The sequence below is a fragment of the Primulina tabacum genome, chromosome 12 (genome assembly GCF_025594145.1).
Source record: "Primulina tabacum isolate GXHZ01 chromosome 12, ASM2559414v2, whole genome shotgun sequence".
NCBI lineage: Eukaryota > Viridiplantae > Streptophyta > Magnoliopsida > Lamiales > Gesneriaceae > Primulina > Primulina tabacum.
Window position 1 is genome coordinate 8,999,615 of NC_134561.1, and position 18,637 is coordinate 9,018,251.

Here is an 18,637-nt window from a genome sequence, read left to right on the forward strand (position 1 = left end):
TACCTGTCACTACATCATCAAGTGCATCCTGGGTCTGTTCCTTGATCACTACCACCAAACGCTCCTACTCCTGGAAATCTTCAGAAATCTTTCAGTGGACATACTCTTGCGAAATGTCCTAATTGTTTGCAAATACGGCAACTACCAAATACTCCTTGGCATTGCTCAATGGGATGTCTCCCTCCGCAAGTCCTGCAATAAACTCCAGTATAACTCGGGCTAGAACCACTGGAGCTAGATGAACCAATCGGTCCACTTCCTAACTTCTTAAACTGCTTCTTTTGAGCTTCCAGTAAATCTTGCTTCCCACTCATACTGCCACTATCAAATCTGAGAGGGGATTGCTGTGTCTGGGGTCGGATCACATCCCACCTTTCTCGTTGTCGAATCAGACTCCCCTCAGCTCTCTTTGCCCTACTCAAAGCATCAGCAAAATGGTAGGGTTGCTGCATATTTATCAATGCAATTATCTCTGAATTCAATCCTTTGATGAACTGATCAGCTACAGCTTCATCGTTCCAAGCTAAATGAGGAGCAAAACGCAGATTCAGTTGGCCTTGTTTCAAATTCTCAAACTCTGCTTTTTTGTCCTCCCGGTACGAAACTGAGAAAAATCTTCGATAGAATTCAGCTTTAAAGACTTCCCATGTGATCACAGTACCACGCCGTTCTAATACTCCTTTGATTGTAATCCACCAACTCCTGGCGGCCTCTCGTAACTGGTTGGGCACCAGTTTGATTCTCTGTTCATCTGGATAATTCAGTAAATCAAACAGTATTTCTATGTCATCTAACCAATTCTCACAATCTTCGGACGTCTCAACACCCCTCAGAATCGGCGGCTGAAATGACTGAAACTGTTTCAACTGTGTTTCCATCGGAGTTTCTGATACATCTATCTAATCAGTCGAAGTACTACCCCTTTCCGGAATTCTTCGAGGAGGTATATCTTATCACCACAAGGGTTAGCAATCACAGGAGATAAATCCATCTCAGTCCCTTCCTGATCAGCTTACCTCTGATCAAGAATTGGTTCTGATTCATTTTCAAATCAGACATATTACCAAATCAATTCAGATATTCAGGTAATCATGTAATTAAAAGCAGTAAATCATACTTAGCATGCTAGCATACACAGTGTAATTCAACATTATAATAAATCACATGCTAGCAATCAAAAGCAGGAAAGAAAACTCAATCTACCCTGCTCACTAGCTTCTATCTCAGTCTCAAGAACCTACAGTTCTAGAACCTACTGTTCTGGAACCTAATGCTCTGATACCACCTGTTGTGGGGACCCGGACGCTAATTCATTCCTTAATCGTCTTTAGGAATAATTCAAACAATTATAATAAACAGGGTCTAAATTTTTTTTAAAATACAAAGCGGAAACGTAATGTAATTCAATTCAAATTACATGTGAAACATAAACATACAAATCTTGTGTTATCTACAAGAATTCAACTAGGTTCAACTATATATCAGTGCTGAATCCTAAGTTGCTTCGAAGCCCGGATCTCCACACTATCTAGTCCAGCCTCGTTCTCTTCTTGACCCTGATCCTATCTCACCTGTTGCCATGCACACATACAAACAAGACGACAGCCGGATAACTTCGGTGAGAATTACATTCTCAGTATAAATCATGTATACATACAATCATATAAACCATATAAAAGCATATAACCGACATTCATAACCTATATCAAATTCAGAAAAATAAATCAAATATTAAGAGCATGCATCATAATTCAAAACATGTCTCCATATTAATGACCAATCATATTCTAAACATGTACCATAATCATGAACATAAATCCATATCAATCTATGAATATAAAGCAACATCAATCAATAAATCACAATCGGTGACTTTCAGACTTAGACTAGACTCGATCCTAGTCTAGGGATCCCGGTTTCCAGATGTGGTGTTCCTATATCGAATTCCGTAATAGAAGAAATTCCGATTCTATTTACTCGATATAGCCAAATGTGGTGTTCCTATATCGAATTCCGTAATAGAAGAAATTCCGATTCTATTTACTCGATATAACCAAACATCCGGTGTCTTGACCTAACCGTCACAGACTTTGGCATTTTCACCAATATCCTATCTTGTGACATCGTGCAATGTGCCCGTGGCAATCCCGCCACTATCAGGTACTTCTGTCACAAGATCACTCGTCTAATACATGCTGTCTATAATCAATAGCACAAGCATATCAAGTCAAATCATTGCAAATATCAATGCAATAAAATAAATATCTAATTTAGGGAAACTCGAGTCAAATCTCACTCGAGTTGTGCAATCCCAACTCAACATTAATTTATACCTTTATCTTCTCGGTCCGACGAAGACGAAGTATTGAAGTCAACTCTGTCCATACCCAATCTGATAATGACAATCTAATAGATACAATATCAGTATATAACTCAGTTCAAAATCTGTTCTGATTAATACTCAAATCAAAACATAATCTGATCAATGCCAATCGACATATGATACCACAATACCATCTCAACCAATACCGAGTCTGATCAATATCAATTTACGGATGTTTCGACGGTATAACAATACAGTCTCGATAACCCCGTCAATCTCAACATCACAGATACAATACCAGAATTCATAATTAATATCGGTACAACTGATAATCAATAACAATACAACCCGGATATCGAATCTCAATCAAATCAACTCCAAAAATCATAACAAATACATACACAGTATGTTCTTTAATCTTACTTCGATTATACGATGTCCACTGTATCAGAAACACCATATATGATTCCTATTCAATTCTGACAACATCATAATTTCAAATCGTATCTAAACGTAACAAAGCTTACGTCCAGTTGTAGCCTGCGTTGATAGGAACTCGGTACTGAAGTCGGATTCAAAATCTGACGGACGGATCGAAATATAAGGCGTAAGGATTTTTTCTTAAGAATTATCTGAAGCTTCTCCTCGATTTCTTGCCGGAGGAAATGAAGGAATCACTTTTATATATCAATTTGTGAGGTCAAGACAAGTGGCCTGCTCTTCATGTTTATCAAGCGGCGCTCAGGCGGTCGCATAATACCGCTCGGGCGCGGCGTGTTCTGTCCAAGAAGTCTAATTGTTGAACATTGGCGCTCGGGCGGTTAAAGATTACTGCTCGGGCGCCATACTTTCTGCCCAAATGCTCATCAGGTTAAACACTGGCGCTCGGGCGGTCATTTTCTACCGCTCGGACGCCAGACATTCTGTCCGAATATCACCTAAATCATATGCTTTGCCCAATCCGGTCTCGGCATGGTCCGTCTATAATCATATTAATTCATCATCAATAAGTCATATCAGATTACCATAATCAAATTCTCGGGCATTACATGATCTGACTGGACTGAAGGTGCACATAACCCGAGGACCAACGCTAGTTTTCCGCACTAGTTATGATTCATGATTTTAAGTTATGTTAAAGATATCTTTACGACCTTTATTTATGTTACGAGAGATTTTTGAGAGGTTATAGTATGTGCTATACTTTTCAAATAATGTTTTTGGGTTTATAAAATAGTTGGTTGTTTTACTTTTAAAATGGTTCCAAAATATTTTATGATTCGGCCGAATGCTACGTGAGGTTTGGAAAAAAAAATTTTCTAGTACTTTTTAAGAAAACGAATAAGCAGACGTTTCAGTTGGTATCAGAGCAAAGGTCCTGTAAAGGGTTGTGCCACCATCAGTGCCGGGGAGCTCAGTCGTCAAGCCTCAAACTTGTAAGTTTACATGTTTTATATGATTTTATGATGTTACCTGCATAAGTACATGAATTATATGATTACGTCACATGTTTAATAGCTTTATGATAATATATGTTTTATTTGCTTTAGAATTTTATATGTGATACGATATGAAATAAGAAATTATTTGATTTCAAACGCAGGTTGGTTGTGTGGTGGAATTGGATTGTGTTTATTTTTTGGGTTTTAATATTGACGTTTTACTTTTTGGGCTATAAGTTAATCGAGAATTGTATGAATATTTTTGGGATACGTAGATTTTCTAAGAAAATATTTATGTTTCATGGTTACTAGTTGAATTATTTTTTGGGAATTACTCATAAGTAATAATGATTCGAGGATTTGTAACGACTTTGGGAGTATAGGAATGTATAAATTGGGATTTTAAGTTTTGATGAAATGTAAGATTGGTTTTAGGAATTGATTTTTGGGTAAATAAGTTTAAATTTTCGAAATTTATGTTATGGGAAACCTATAGAAGGGAATAAGAATGCCAAAAATTTATGGGTTAATCGTTGGATTTTAGAAAATAAGAACCAATTAAGATAATTTTTGAGGAAATTAAGAATTTATTTTGCAAATATTAAGGAATTTGGGGACTAGAGTAGCAATAAGTGATAATTAAATGGTTTAAATGATAAGAATTTTGAGGATTTAGACTTTTAAGAATATTTGAAACTTTGGGATACCTTGGTTATAGTATTATAAGGAATGTTGATCATGGGTTTTTAAGGATGAAACAATATTAGGCTTGAAAATCTAAGTGTTAGTGGATGCGTTTGGGAATTTAAGGTTGAAATTTGATAAGTTGATAAATATTTTGGGTTTAAAATAAGAAAAACAAAATAAGATAAGTATGGTCATCCATCTTTTAATATTGGGAATTGTAAGAAAAATTGAAATTCGAGGTTGTAATAGTAATAACACTAAGTAATTTGGGTCTTTTTAAGTTGCGATTTGAAAATAAAAATTTAGAAGGTAAAATTAATTGGGATCAAAGAGACATAAGAACATTCTAGAATTTAAGTTTTATCAGAGTAGCGCAGCAGAAGCGTGGATTTTTGGGATCCTAGAACTAAGTCTAAAATTTGGGTTATTAAAGATAAGCGAATTTCGAGGACGAAATTCAATTTAAGTGGGGGAGATTGTAATGCCCCGAAAATTTAAAGGTCCATGCGAATCACATGCATACGATTTATTAAATTCTCTTGTATTTTAATTAAATGATTTAATTGCATTAATTAATTATGTGGTGTATTTTTACATGTTTAAAATATATTTTTCTACATGGTTGCATTAAAATGTATTTTTAAAGGATATTCGAGTTGCGATCGAGGAACGAAGACCGAGGGCTGAAAAATAGAAAATAATTTTTATTGGTTAATTGTTTTTAAATTATTTAAAAATATGGGTGTTTCTTTTTCTTATTTTTGAAAATATAGGGTTTTGATGTGATTTTATACGCCAGGACGTAAATTTTATCGGTGTTGCCTTTTCAACAAAATGCGAGCTTTTTGGCAAACACGGCTAATAAATTCACAAATTTATTTAATCATATCTATGATAATATTTTATTTAATCCTAATTAAAACTAATGGGCTTAAATTTCAAGGCTTAATAGGCCTAAAGCCTAGTTAGTGGTTAATAAGAGTATATAATATATTAAAAATCCCAAATTCCTACACCTTGCAAAGCAAATTCACGGCCACCTAGTTTTAAAATTCGGAAAATTCTCTCAAGCACCTCTCCACACCCACAACACTTCACTCGATACTTTGAGGAGCAATTCGTAAGGTTCAAGCACAAGCACAAGCCAAGGTATCCCTCCGTTCTTTGTCGTCAACGGATATTCGAGCGTATTTAATGCAAAGGCACGCCATATTCTCCTTTTACTCATCATCACACCATAATATTTGTTTATACATGATTTTTAAAGAAAAACATAGCACACAAGTTAAATTTTCGTAACTACATGCTTATGTGTTCTAAATTGGTGTTTTTAATTTCCAAAATCATGTTTTTATGTGTTTAAAAGGGCTGCCATGATTAGGACTTGATCAAGCATGAATTTACACAAGTTTAGGGTCATAAAACTCAACCGAAAACACTGCACAAATCAGAAACACAAAAGCTGGAAGCACTTTTCTGTCATGAGGTTGAGGGGCTCGGTTTTATGAGTAGCAGGACTTGGCTTTGGGTTCGGTTGGGACCAGGGCATGGCTAGGAACTGTTATGGGTCAGGGGTAGAGTCCTAGCCACGCTAGGAGCCGAGACCAGGGGCTGGGAGGAGTCCCTGCCAAGAAGGATTCCACCCGAGAGCATCAATGAGGCAGCGCAGGGGTGCTGTTGTGCAGGGAAGAAGGGGCTTGGCCTGTGGGTTCTGGGCTGGGCTAGGTCGACTTTTTAGGGTCCTAGGAGGGTGCTTAAGGGCTGGGCCAAGGGTTGTGCGGCTGGGTCGCTGCAGGCGTGAGAAAAAAAAAAAGATGGAGCCGTGAGTGGGCATGGAAGACGCGCAGGTTGTTCCTTGGATTCAGAAGCTTCGCTGCTGGGTTCCAGGCTTTGGGATGGTCTGGGCATTGTCTGGACGTGATCCAAGGGAGGTTAGGGTCATGGGTGGTCGGTGGTTAAGGGCTGGTAGAGTCCTAATGCAACTAGGAGTCCTAGATAAGCTAGAAAGCACTCACGCACATGAACATGCAATCTGGTCTGTAGTTCAGCAGGTTTTTTGAGTGGGTTAGGGTCATGTTATTTGGCTGGGCTTGGTCAGTAGGGTCCCTATATGGGTTGGCTAGGTTTTGGCTCAAGGTGGCTCGGGCGTGGCTCGAGTAAATTAGGAGTTGGCTAGGGTGGTTTGATTAAGTGTCAAAAACGAAAATTAAAGAAGGAAATTTGAATCCATGGGTCTACGAGGGTGTCTCATGACTTGGAAGGGTAGAATAAATCATAAAAATGCTATGTTTAAAATTTGGGATCAAAATAACGAGTTTTGGATTTATTCGGGATTTAATCGTCGCACGAAACGCTAATTAACGAGTTAATTCAAACGCCTAGTTTAAGCTTTATAAAATTATGTAAAATTAGGTTTAAGCTTAAATAATTATTATAAGTCTAATTTTTTAATTTGAAAATTTTATATTAAGGTTTGGTTTAATTCGGGATTAAAACGCATTAATACGTCACATTTAAAGATTTATTTAAAAGTCATCGAATTAAGCCAAATAAAAATATGACAAAATTCATGTAGGCTTAAATAATTATTTGGGACATGTTAGAGTCAATTAAATTAATAAAATGTCAAAAATGAGAAATTATACATGCAGGGGTAAAACAGTCATTTTACACCTAGAAATTAGTAAACGTCATGGCAGTGTCCCGAATGCTGTTTTATATTCTAATATGATTATGTTAAATGTTTATGGATGTTTTTATGATTTAATATGCTAAAATGTCTATTTTAAATGTTTATGAATTTTTAATATGCTAAAACGTTTATTTTATATGTTTATGGATTTTTATGTCAAAATGTTTATTTTAAATGTTTACGATTTAATAGGTTAAAATGTTGATTTTAAACGTTTATGGATTTTTATGATTTAAAATGTTAAAATGTTTATTTAAGTGTTAAAGTATGATTTTTAAATGATTTTTGATTTTTATGATTTAATATGGAAATTAAAAGACATGTTGCATGCTTGGTTTAAAATAAAAAATGTTATATGCATGATTTTTATTAAGTGATGATAACATGTTGAAGGACATGAAGAAATTGTGACTACTACATGTTAGAAATATCGTGAGGGTTATGGTCCTAGTGGGAGCCCGACGATCGTGTTTCCTTGGATACGGATACGAATACAAATAGGTGATACGAATACGAATATGTTAATACGTTGGCCAAGGCCCAGTTGACGGGTGAGAGTGTCGCTGGTGTCTCCGCCGCCCAGTACTGTGATTTTCTTTAGATGGATCCATGGCCCAATAAGATCAAGAATACGAGTCACAATCACGATCTGAATTCAACAAACACGAACATGAACATGAATATGAATATGTTTAAGTGATATGATTATGTCTTTTGAAAATGTTTTTATGCATCATGAAAATGTTTACGAAAATGTTTAAGTTTAAGTTTATGCATCTTCATGAAAATAATATTTTAAGTACAAGTATTTTTCACTGTTATATGTTAACTGTATTACGTATTACTCGTTATCAAGAATATGACGTGTTGAGTCATTAGACTCACTAGGTGTGATTGATGCAGGTGATTTTGATGTTAATGTTTTTGGAGGTCTTGATGGTTGATCTGACTGGACTGAAGGTGCATATAAACTGAGGACCGATGCTAGTTTTCCGCACTAGTTATGATTCATGATTTTAAGTTATGTTAAAGATATCTTTACGACCTTTATTTATGTTACGAAAGATTTTTGAGAGGTTATAGTATGGGCTATACTTTTCAAATAATGTTTTTGGGTTTATAAAATAGTTGGTTGTTTTACTTTTAAAATGGTTCCAAAATATTTTATGATTCGGCCGAATGCTACGTGAGGTTTGGAAAAAAAAAATTTCTAGTACTTTTTAAGAAAACGAATAAGCAGACGTTTCAAAAAGGTTCTGAGAGTTCGTTTACCACAGTTGATTTCACAAAGTTAATATACTTCCATTTGTGCTCATTCAACTTTGTCATTGTATCACTTGCAGAGGTTTCATCATTGCTATTAAAGCCTAAACCAGTTTTGTCAGTAATTGATTTCTGTAAACCTTGCATTTCAGTTAGCGTGACTGATGACTTGTTCCATGCTTGAATCAGACCAGTTTGTTTTGAAATTTCATTTTTCAATTCCTGAATCAAAGATTGGTTCTCAATCATTTCTGCTCTCTACTTCGCAATCTCCCTTCTTAGACTCAACAATTCAACCGACTCATCAGTTTCAGTATTTTTGTCTTGGGCATCAATTTGCTTAGTTTTCCTTTCTCAAATGAAAAAGAAAGCTTGTGATACTCATTGACCATGTCATGCAGTGTAGAAATGATTTCTTCTTGTGTAAAATCAGTTGAACTGAAATCAAATATATGTTCACTGGTTGATTCCAGTTCTGCATCATTGGCCATTAAGAATTTTACTTCATCTTCATCACTGGATCTGCTCAAGCTCTCAGACTCTGACTCTTCACTGTCAATCTCTGCCCATTTGGATTTGCTTTATTTAGTAGCAGGACCTCATGTTTCTTCTTGAATGATCTTTTATCATTCTTGTCTCGTATTCTGAACTCAACAGACTTCTTTCCTTTTTCGGTTGAATATCAACTATCCTTCTTTGGTTTAGGACAGTCAGCAATGAAATGTCCTGTTTGCCACAGTTGTAGCAAGAATTTGGCTCTTCCTTTGAATTGTTCTTCTGATATTGTCGCTGGAAAGAACTTTGATTTCTTCTCATAAATTTTCCAAATTTCTTGACAAATAATTATATCGCGTCATTACTCAGTTGTTCTATAGTCTTTTGAACTGAACCAGTTTGTTCCAGTTTGATGGCACTTAGAGCAGCTGTGACTGTTGGTGTTGAAGTTTCTCCTTCTCTAGTTTACAATTCAAACTCATAAACTTTGTGATCAGCAAATAAGTTATGTAATTATACCTTATTCAGGTATTTGGATTCTCTCAGAGCCACTGACTTTACGTCTCATTCATTGGTAAGACCTCAAACCACCTTCAACGCGACTTATTTATTGAATACACTTTTCCAAGTGCATTCAGTTCATTGATAATGTTGTTTACTCGTTCGTCGTACTCATTCATCGAATCTCCAGTCTTTATTTGATATTGTCAAATTTATGTACCGCGACTGAGAGTTTGTTCTCTTTAGTTTCCTCATTTCATTCTCATAGCTGGATCAGTTTCTCCCAGATTTTTTTTGATGTTCTGCACATCTTTATCTTACTGAATGTAACCTTATCCAAGGTTTTGTATAGAATACTTTAGCCACATTATCCAGGCAGGCTTTCCTCTTATCTTTAGTTGTCCACTCTTCTCGTGGTTTCTCGATGTGATGAGGTGCTTCCTCAGTTATGGCAACTGCTGTATTTGCCTTCAATATTTTCATTGGTCCGTCAGTTATGACGTACCACATGTCATCATCCTGTGCAGCTAAATAAGCCTGCATTCTGATCTTCTAGTAATAAAATTCTTCTATTAAAAACATTGGGATCTTATTGAAAAAAACATGGTTATCACATTGTAAAGATAGAAAGTATTCAGAAAAAAGATTGACAGCGCCGTGATACCACTTGTTAGGATCGATTGGGTGGGTAAAAATGTTTAGAAGGGGTGGTTGAATAAACACTTTACGATTTTTGAATCTTTCGATACGGTGAATCAGTTTAGTGATAAACTGAATTCGATAATCTTGTTTTCAATGTCAATCAATTAACTTAACCGTATCGAAAATATTGAATACTGAGAAATAAGGAACACAAAGATTTATGGATGTTTGGAGACTTCAAATGCAACTACGTCACCCCTTTTATCTCAAAGATAGGATTTTCACTAAATGACTTTGATTAATTACAGGAGCTGTAATAACCCACTTCAGTTTGGTATTAAACACTGCCAAACTGAAACTCTTAGTATCTTTACAATTTTATCAGTGCACATCATTCTTCTGACAATCGTACATTGTGGCATTCTGGTATGTGGTGCTCCCATGACAAGTTGCAGTCTGCTCTTGTACAAAATGTCGGTTGTTGGCTACGCTCTTTAACTGATGACATATCGAGCTAATTTATCAGTTGACTCTATAGTTAAATCGATGAACTGACTGTGTAACTGATCAATCTTAACTGATAGTTCAGTTTGCTATACAGCTTCACTCGGCTTTAATCAGTTCAGTTGCCTTCGATTGTTTAGCACATTAATTATTAGTCGGGCATCTTCAAATCAAGTCATTTCAATTAAGTTACGTTCAGTTGAGTTGATCATTTCTGTAATCTTCAAACGTTCAATTTGTCAAACACTAAAAATCTGATTCTAACACTAGGGGCGTCGCCTATGGCATACACCGCAAGCTCAAACCTCTGGATCTCTTCCTGCACCAACGTGGCTACTCTACTATAGGTTGTATTCGATCTCGAAAGTTCGAAGTATTCTCCTATATATATATGTCATTCTCTAGTACTATTACTAGAGGGATCATAGGATTAAGGTTATGGCAATATTGTACCTTGCCTCTATACCGACAACTGAGCAATCACTCCATGCTTCCTACTCAGGGCATCCACGACCACATTAGCCTTACCCGGATGGTAGCTAATGCAACAGTCATAATCCTTCAATAGATCTAGCCACCTCCGCTGTCTCATCTTCAGTTCTCCTATATACATATGTCATTCTCCTATATACATATGTCATTCTCTTCATCGATCCCCATACAGAAAATGCTTCGATATCTTTAAGGCGAATACCATTGCTGCTAGCTCGAGGTCATGAGTCGGATAATTCTTCCAATGGACCTTCAACTGTCTGGACGAGTAGGCTATAACCTTGTCATGCTGCATCAAAACTGCGCACGCCCAAACCGAGCTTCGAAGCATTTCTATAAAGAACAAACTCCCCTTTCCATGATGGCATAACTAGAAATGGCGCTGAAGTCAATGCCTGCTTCTGCCTGTCAAAACTCTCATGTCACTCTGATCCCCGAATGAATTTGGCATTCTTCTTTGTCAAGGCGATCATGGGAACCACAATAGAAGAAAATCCATGAATAAACTTCCTCTAGTACCCGGCCAACCCCAAGAAACTGTGGATCTCTGTCACACTCTTAGGCGCTAGCCAATCTCGGACAGCCTCGACCTTACTGGGATCAACCTGCACTCCATCTCGAGAAATTATGTGGCACAAGAATGCCATTCTGTCTAGCCAGAACTCACACTCACTGAATTTGGCATACAGTCAATGGTCTTGCAAAACCTGTAGTGCTGTCCTCAAATGATTAATCTGCTCCTCTCTTCTCTTCGAATATATCAGGATGCCGTCTATGAAAACTATGACAAAATAATCCAAATATGGTTGAAACATGCGATTCATGAGATCCATGAAAATCGCTGGCGCGTTCTTCAGTCCAAAGGAAATCACCATAAACTCATAGTGCTCATAACGCGTCCTGAAAGCCGTCTTATGCACGTTAGACTCTCTCGCCTTCATCTGGTAGTATCCTGATTGGAGATTATCTTTAAGAATACTGATGCTCCCTGAAGATGATCAAATAGATCTTCAATTTTGGGAAGCGGATACTTATTATTAACTGTGACCCAGTTCAGCTCCCGTTAATCAATGAAAAGCCACATGTTGTTGTTCTTCTTCTAAAAAAACAGTACCAGTGCGCCCCATGGAGAAAATCTCGAGCGAATGGAACCCTTGTCTAGCTAGTCTTGTATCTGATGCTTCAGTTCCTTCATTTCTGAAAGTGCTAGAAAATATGGTGCCTTAGAAATCGGCACTTAACCCAGCATCAGCTTGATAGAAATGTCCACCTCTCTGTCTGGTGGAATGCCTGAAACATCATCCGGGAAAACGCTAGGAAAATACCTGACCACCTTGACATCCTCTAGCCTTTGGCTGACTAGCTCGGTCACTGTAACAATACTCGCCTAAACTGCCTGGCAGCCTCTCCTCATGAGCTTCCTCACACAGATGCAAGAAATGATGTGCGGCATCTGCAGTTTCTGGTTGTCTTAAAAATAAATGTCTTACCGCTGGACGATCGGGCAGATACTGATCTCCGTCGAAAATCTATGACAGCTCTGTTCGGAGAAAGCCAGTCCATACCCAAAATAATGTTGAACTCCCACAACGATAGCACAATCAAATCAGCCTGCACCGTATTTTTCTGTAACCGAAGCTCCAATATCTTCACTATCTGCGAGGTAAACATCTGATCTTCGGACGGAATCGAAACTCTGAAACCCAAATCCATAGCCTCTGGTATGATTCTTAGTCTCTTGACAAATGACTCGGATATAAATGAATGTGTAGCTCCAGAATCTAGCAATGCATACGTGGCTACAACTGAAATACATATCCTTTCCGCGACAAAACATACTATCAAATCTGATCGTATTGAAGCTTAAGAAGTTTTCAATAATTAATTAACCCAAAATATTTGAAAATCCCCAATTTAGTCCTAGAAGTCTCTCGCAAATTTACCAAATTTACCAGAAGAATAGTTTTTGGAAATTGCAATTTCAACTTCAAAGTTTCGAATTTTCTTCAATTTACTCCCTCAATTTTCAAAAATTGCATTCCAGCCCCCAAAAAATCTACTAGGTGCAGCCTAAGCAGATAAAATTTAATTTTCATTCTCCTCGCCTCTTCTCCTCTACTAGGCGCAATCCAAGTAGGTTAAATTTAATTTCTACTCATCAACTCTTCTCCTCTATTAGGTGCTGCCTAAGTAGGTAAAATTTAATTTTTCTTCTCCCCAACTATTCACCTCTACTAGGCGTAGCCTAAGTAGGAAATTTAAATTTCAATCTCCTCACCTCTTCTCCTCTACTAGACATAGCCCAAGTATGTAAAATTTAATTTATCCTCATCAACTTTTCTCCTCTACTAGGTGCAGCCTAAGTAGGTAAAATTTAATTTTTCTTCTCCACAACTCTTCTCCTCTACTAGGCGTAGCCTAAGTTGGAAAATTTATTTTTCAGTCTCCCCAACTCTTATCCTCTACTAGGCCTAGCCTAAATAGGAAAATTTAATTTTCTCCTAACCTCTTCTTGTCTAGTAGACATAGGAGAACTAGTAATATTTAATTTTCAGTATCCCCAACTCTTCTCCTCTAGTAGGTATAGCCGAAGTAGGAAAATATAATTTTCAATCTCCTCACCATTTCTCCTCTACTAGGCAAGGACCAAGTAGGAAAATTTAATTTTTATTTTCATCACCTCCTCTCCTCTACTAGTCATCGCCCAAGTAGGAAAATTTAATTTTCATTCTCCTCACCTCTTCTCCTCTACTAGACATAGTCCAATTAAGAATATTTAATTTTCTGTCTCCCCAACTCTTCTCATCTACCAGACATAGTCCAAGTAGAAAATTTTAATCTTCAATCTCATCACCTCTTCTCCTCTACTAGGCATAGCCTAAGTAGGAAAATTTAATTTTCAATCTCCCAAACTCTTCTCCTCTACTAGGCATAGGCAAAGTAGATAAACTTTATCTTACTGTATTTTAGAAATTATAAATAAATATATTTTCATACTCCATCTATATTTATGAGAAATAAATTCGAAGAAAATATGTTCCCTAAACATCATTATTTTTATATTATTAAAAAAAACTACTTGGAGCAGACTTAAAAAATTTTGGTCCAATGTGGAGCCCAAGTTGAAGGTCTAAATATGAAAATTGAGGAGGAAAATTGGGCCGGTCATTAGAAATGTTATAGGTTTATATTCAATAATGGATCGGTTACACAATGAATATAAACGAATTGAGTTGGTTCGTGATATTTTTGAATTTTTTAGGAAAAATTTAATATATATTAAAAATTATTGAATTTATATCAAATGCGAGCCAATTATATCTTATTCAAGTCTTAAAATTTTCTTCATTTTTAGCCAAAATAATTAAAAAATTCAATTTTGTTAAGCCCTAATATTGATAAAAATTTGGACATTATACGAAAGATCATTCAATTCTTTAATTACTTTCAAACCAAACGCATCAAATAATCAAATGCGAGAATAACAATATTTTTACTAATGTTTTAGTTAGTTACTTTGGGTATTTCAGTTAATTCAGTGTGATTATTAGAGTTTTGTCATCATTAAAAAAATTTATTTTTGTCTTTTGGCTATTAAAAATCAGTTTTGTCTTCTTCATATATAAGGATGTCAACTTTACCCACGGATTTGGGGTCCGCAAGAAAATTCGAAAAAGGGACAGGGATCCTCGTTTTTTTGGGTTTGGATTCAACTTCGGGACGAATATGAGATTACTCTGCCAATCCCTGAATTCATCCCGAAAGTAATATTAATAATAAAATAATAATTTTATTAGTATTAATAATAAAATAATATTATTATTATTTTTTAAAAATATTAATATACGTCTTATCCCATTAATATTTTTGAAATGAGGATGGAGGCGAGGACGAGAATTTGATTTCCACATCCCCGTGCCCGAAAAAACGAGGATCGAGGCAGGTATAGGGGTGAGGTTGAAATTCGAAGATAGAGATGAGGATGACAAACCCGCCGCCGCCTCGCCCCATTGCCATCACTATTCTTATACCTAGATTTTGCGTTAGCTTTTGTTTGATTTAATTGAAATCCAAAAGTTGGCGAGATGATGATTATGCTTCTACAAAATTAATTATGATAAAAAGTTAATATTAAAATAACTTATTTATTATACTCTATTCATTTATTTTCAATATTAGCCACTTCTAATTTTCATACATTTCTTCATCATCTATTAATTTTATCACTTCTTTAAAAATATAGTCTATTGCAAACATGACCATTTGATTGTTTGAATAAATATATAAAAGTTTTTAAATTTGGGAAAAATTGATTAGATTGATTTTGATTACTAGTTTGGAAAAACAATTTTATTGTTGATTATTTGAATAAATAAATTAAATGTTTTAAATTTTGGTGATACTCACTGAAAATTTAGGGTTCGATTCCAGCAGGTGATAGCAGTCCGAATGCAGACCTCGAATTTATTTTAGGTCTCAAAACACGACGGGGACAGTTAGAAGGGGGCAGGAGGGGGTCCGAGCGTAACTCTCTGACGCTCAAATCAGAGACTGAGTATATAATGTGAAACGTCTGCTTATTCGCTTTCTTAAAAAGTACTAAATTTTTTTTAAAACCTCACTTAGCATCGGCCGAATTGCATACACAAGCATAAAATATTTTTGACATCATTTTAAAATAAATCAACCAACTAACATTTGAAAAGTATAGCCCATACTATAACCTCTCAAAAACTACTCATAAATAAAACGTCATAAAAATATCTTTAACATAACTTAAAATCATAAATCATAACTAGTGCGGAAAACTAGAGTCGGTCATCGGGTTATGTGCACCTTCAGTCCAGCAAAGTCAACCATCAAGACCTCCATTAACATTATTATCATAAACAATATCACCCGCATCAATCACACCTAGTGAGTCTAAAGACTCAACACATCATATCCTTGATAACAGGTAATACGTAATACAGTTAACATATAACAGTGAAAAATACTTGTACTTAAAATATCGTTTTTATGAAGATGCATAAACTTAAAACACAACATTTTCGTAAACATTTTCATGATGCATAAAACTTTAAATAAAAACGTTTTCATAATCTTATGCATAAATATTTTCATACACATTTTCATATAAACTTAAACATATTCATATTCGTATCCATATTCATATTCGTATTCATATTCATGTTCGTGTTTGTTGAATTCAGATCGTGATTGTGACTCGTATTCTTAATCGTATTGGGCGATGGATCCATCTAGAGAAAACCACAGTACTGGGCGACGGGGGACACCAGCAACACTCTCACCGGTCAACTGAGCCCTGGCCAACGTATTAACATATTCGTATTCGTATTCGTATCTGTATCCAAGGAAACACGATCGTCGGGCTCCCACTGGGACCATAACCCTCACGATATTTCCAACATGTAGTAGTCACAATCCCTTCACATCCTTCAACATGTCGTATTTCCATCACTTAATAGAAACATGCATATAATATCATTTTATTTTGAAACCAAGCATGTAACTTATCTTTTCAATGTCCAATTTAAAACTTAATAATTTAGGAACATTTAAAAATCATTATTTAACATATAAAATCCATAAACATCAAAAATCATTTAACATAATCATATTAGCATATAAACTAGCATTTAGGACAGTTCCATAACGTTTACTAATTTCTAGGTGTAAAAAGACCGATTTACCCCTAGACTTAAAATTTCACGTTTTTTACTTTTTCTTAATTTCATTGTCTCTAACATGTCCCAAATAATTATTAAGCCTACATGAATTTTCTTATATTTTTATTTGGCTTAAATCGATGACTTTTAATTTATTCTTTAAATATAACATATTAATGCGTTTTAATCCCGAATTAAACCAAACCTTAATATAAAATTCTCAAATTAAAAATTTAGACAGTTAATAATTATTTAAGCTTAAACCTAATTTTTCTTAATTTTATAAAGCGTAAAACTAAGATTTTCAATTAACTCGTTAATTAGCGTTTCGTGCGGCGATTAAATCCCGAATAAATCCAAAACTCATTATTTTGATCCTAAATTTTAAAAATAACATTTTTATGATTTATTCTACCCTTCCAAGTCATGAGCCACACCCGTGGACCCATGGTTTCAATTTTAGTTCTTTAATTTTTGTTTTTGACACACTAACGAACCCACCAAGCCAACTCCCAATTTACTCGAACCACGCCCGAGCCACCTTGAGTTACAACCTAGAAAACCCATCTAGGCACCCTCCTGACCAAGCCCAAGCCCCTGAACCTAGCCTATGCTCGCTCAGAACCTGCTGGACAGCAGACCAGATTGCATGTGTATGTGCGTGAGTGCTTACTTGCTTATCTAGGACTCCTAGTTGCCTTAGGACTCTTCCAGCCGTCTAACCACTGACCACCCATGACCCTCACCTTCCCTGGACCACGCCCAAACCAAGCCCAGACCAACCCAGCCAACGAGCCACCCCTTGAACCAACCCCCCAAGCACTCTCCTAGGACCCTAAGGACCTAACCTAGCTCAGCCCAAAGTCCCTGACCGAACCTCTTTCTTCTTGCACAGCAGCAACAACCTGCGCTGTTCCCTTCAAGCTCTCGGGTAGGAGTCCTTCTTGGATAGGACTCCTCCCAGCCCACTTGTCTCGAGTCCTAGCATGGATAGGACTCTTCCCCTGACTCACACATGACCCTAGCCCAGCCTGGTCCAGCCCCAGCCAAGCCAAGGAAAAAGCACCCATCAACCGAGCCCTCAAGACACACATATTCGTAAATGGGTTTGCAGCTTCTATTAATTTCTGTACAGCTTATTGTCCATGTTTCTAGGCCCTTAAAATTGTATAAAACAACCCTTAATCCATACCCTAATCATGGAAGCCCCTTAGACAATACAAATACATGATTTTGGTAAACAAAAACTCAAGTTTAGAACCCATGTGCATGAAATTTCGAAAAAATTATCATGGCCCTTGATTTTTCATTCAAAACATGCAATAAATCATAATATGGTGTGATGATGTTTGAAGGAAAGAATAGGCGTGCCTTTGCGTATTTAACGCACGATTTTACGTTGACAAATCGAAGAACGGCGGAGAGAAGACGATGGCTTGAAACCCTTTGCAAATTTTGAACTTTCCTTGAAAATATGATGTGGGTGCCGTGTAAATTTGAAAGAAAAGAAAGAGTTTGAGTGGGGAAGGGAGTTGGACGTGTAGTTGTGGAAATAATGGAGAGAAATTGCACTTTAAATAGATAAATAAAACAATAACCAAGCTTAGGCCCATTAGGTAGTTAATTAGGCCCATTAGTGCTTAATTAAAATATTTAAAAGATTTAAAAATAATTTTGATTAATAAACTTTGTGAATTTATTAGCCGAGTTGTCAAAACGTTCGTATTTTTGTTGAAAAACCAACACCGATAAAATTTACGTCCAGACGTATAAAATCACCTCAAAACCCTTATTTTCAAAAACAATAAAAAGCATCACTCTTATTTTAAATAATTAAAAACAATTAACCAATAAAAACATTTTCTATTTTTCAGCCCTCGGTCTCCGTTCCTCGATTGAAACTCGA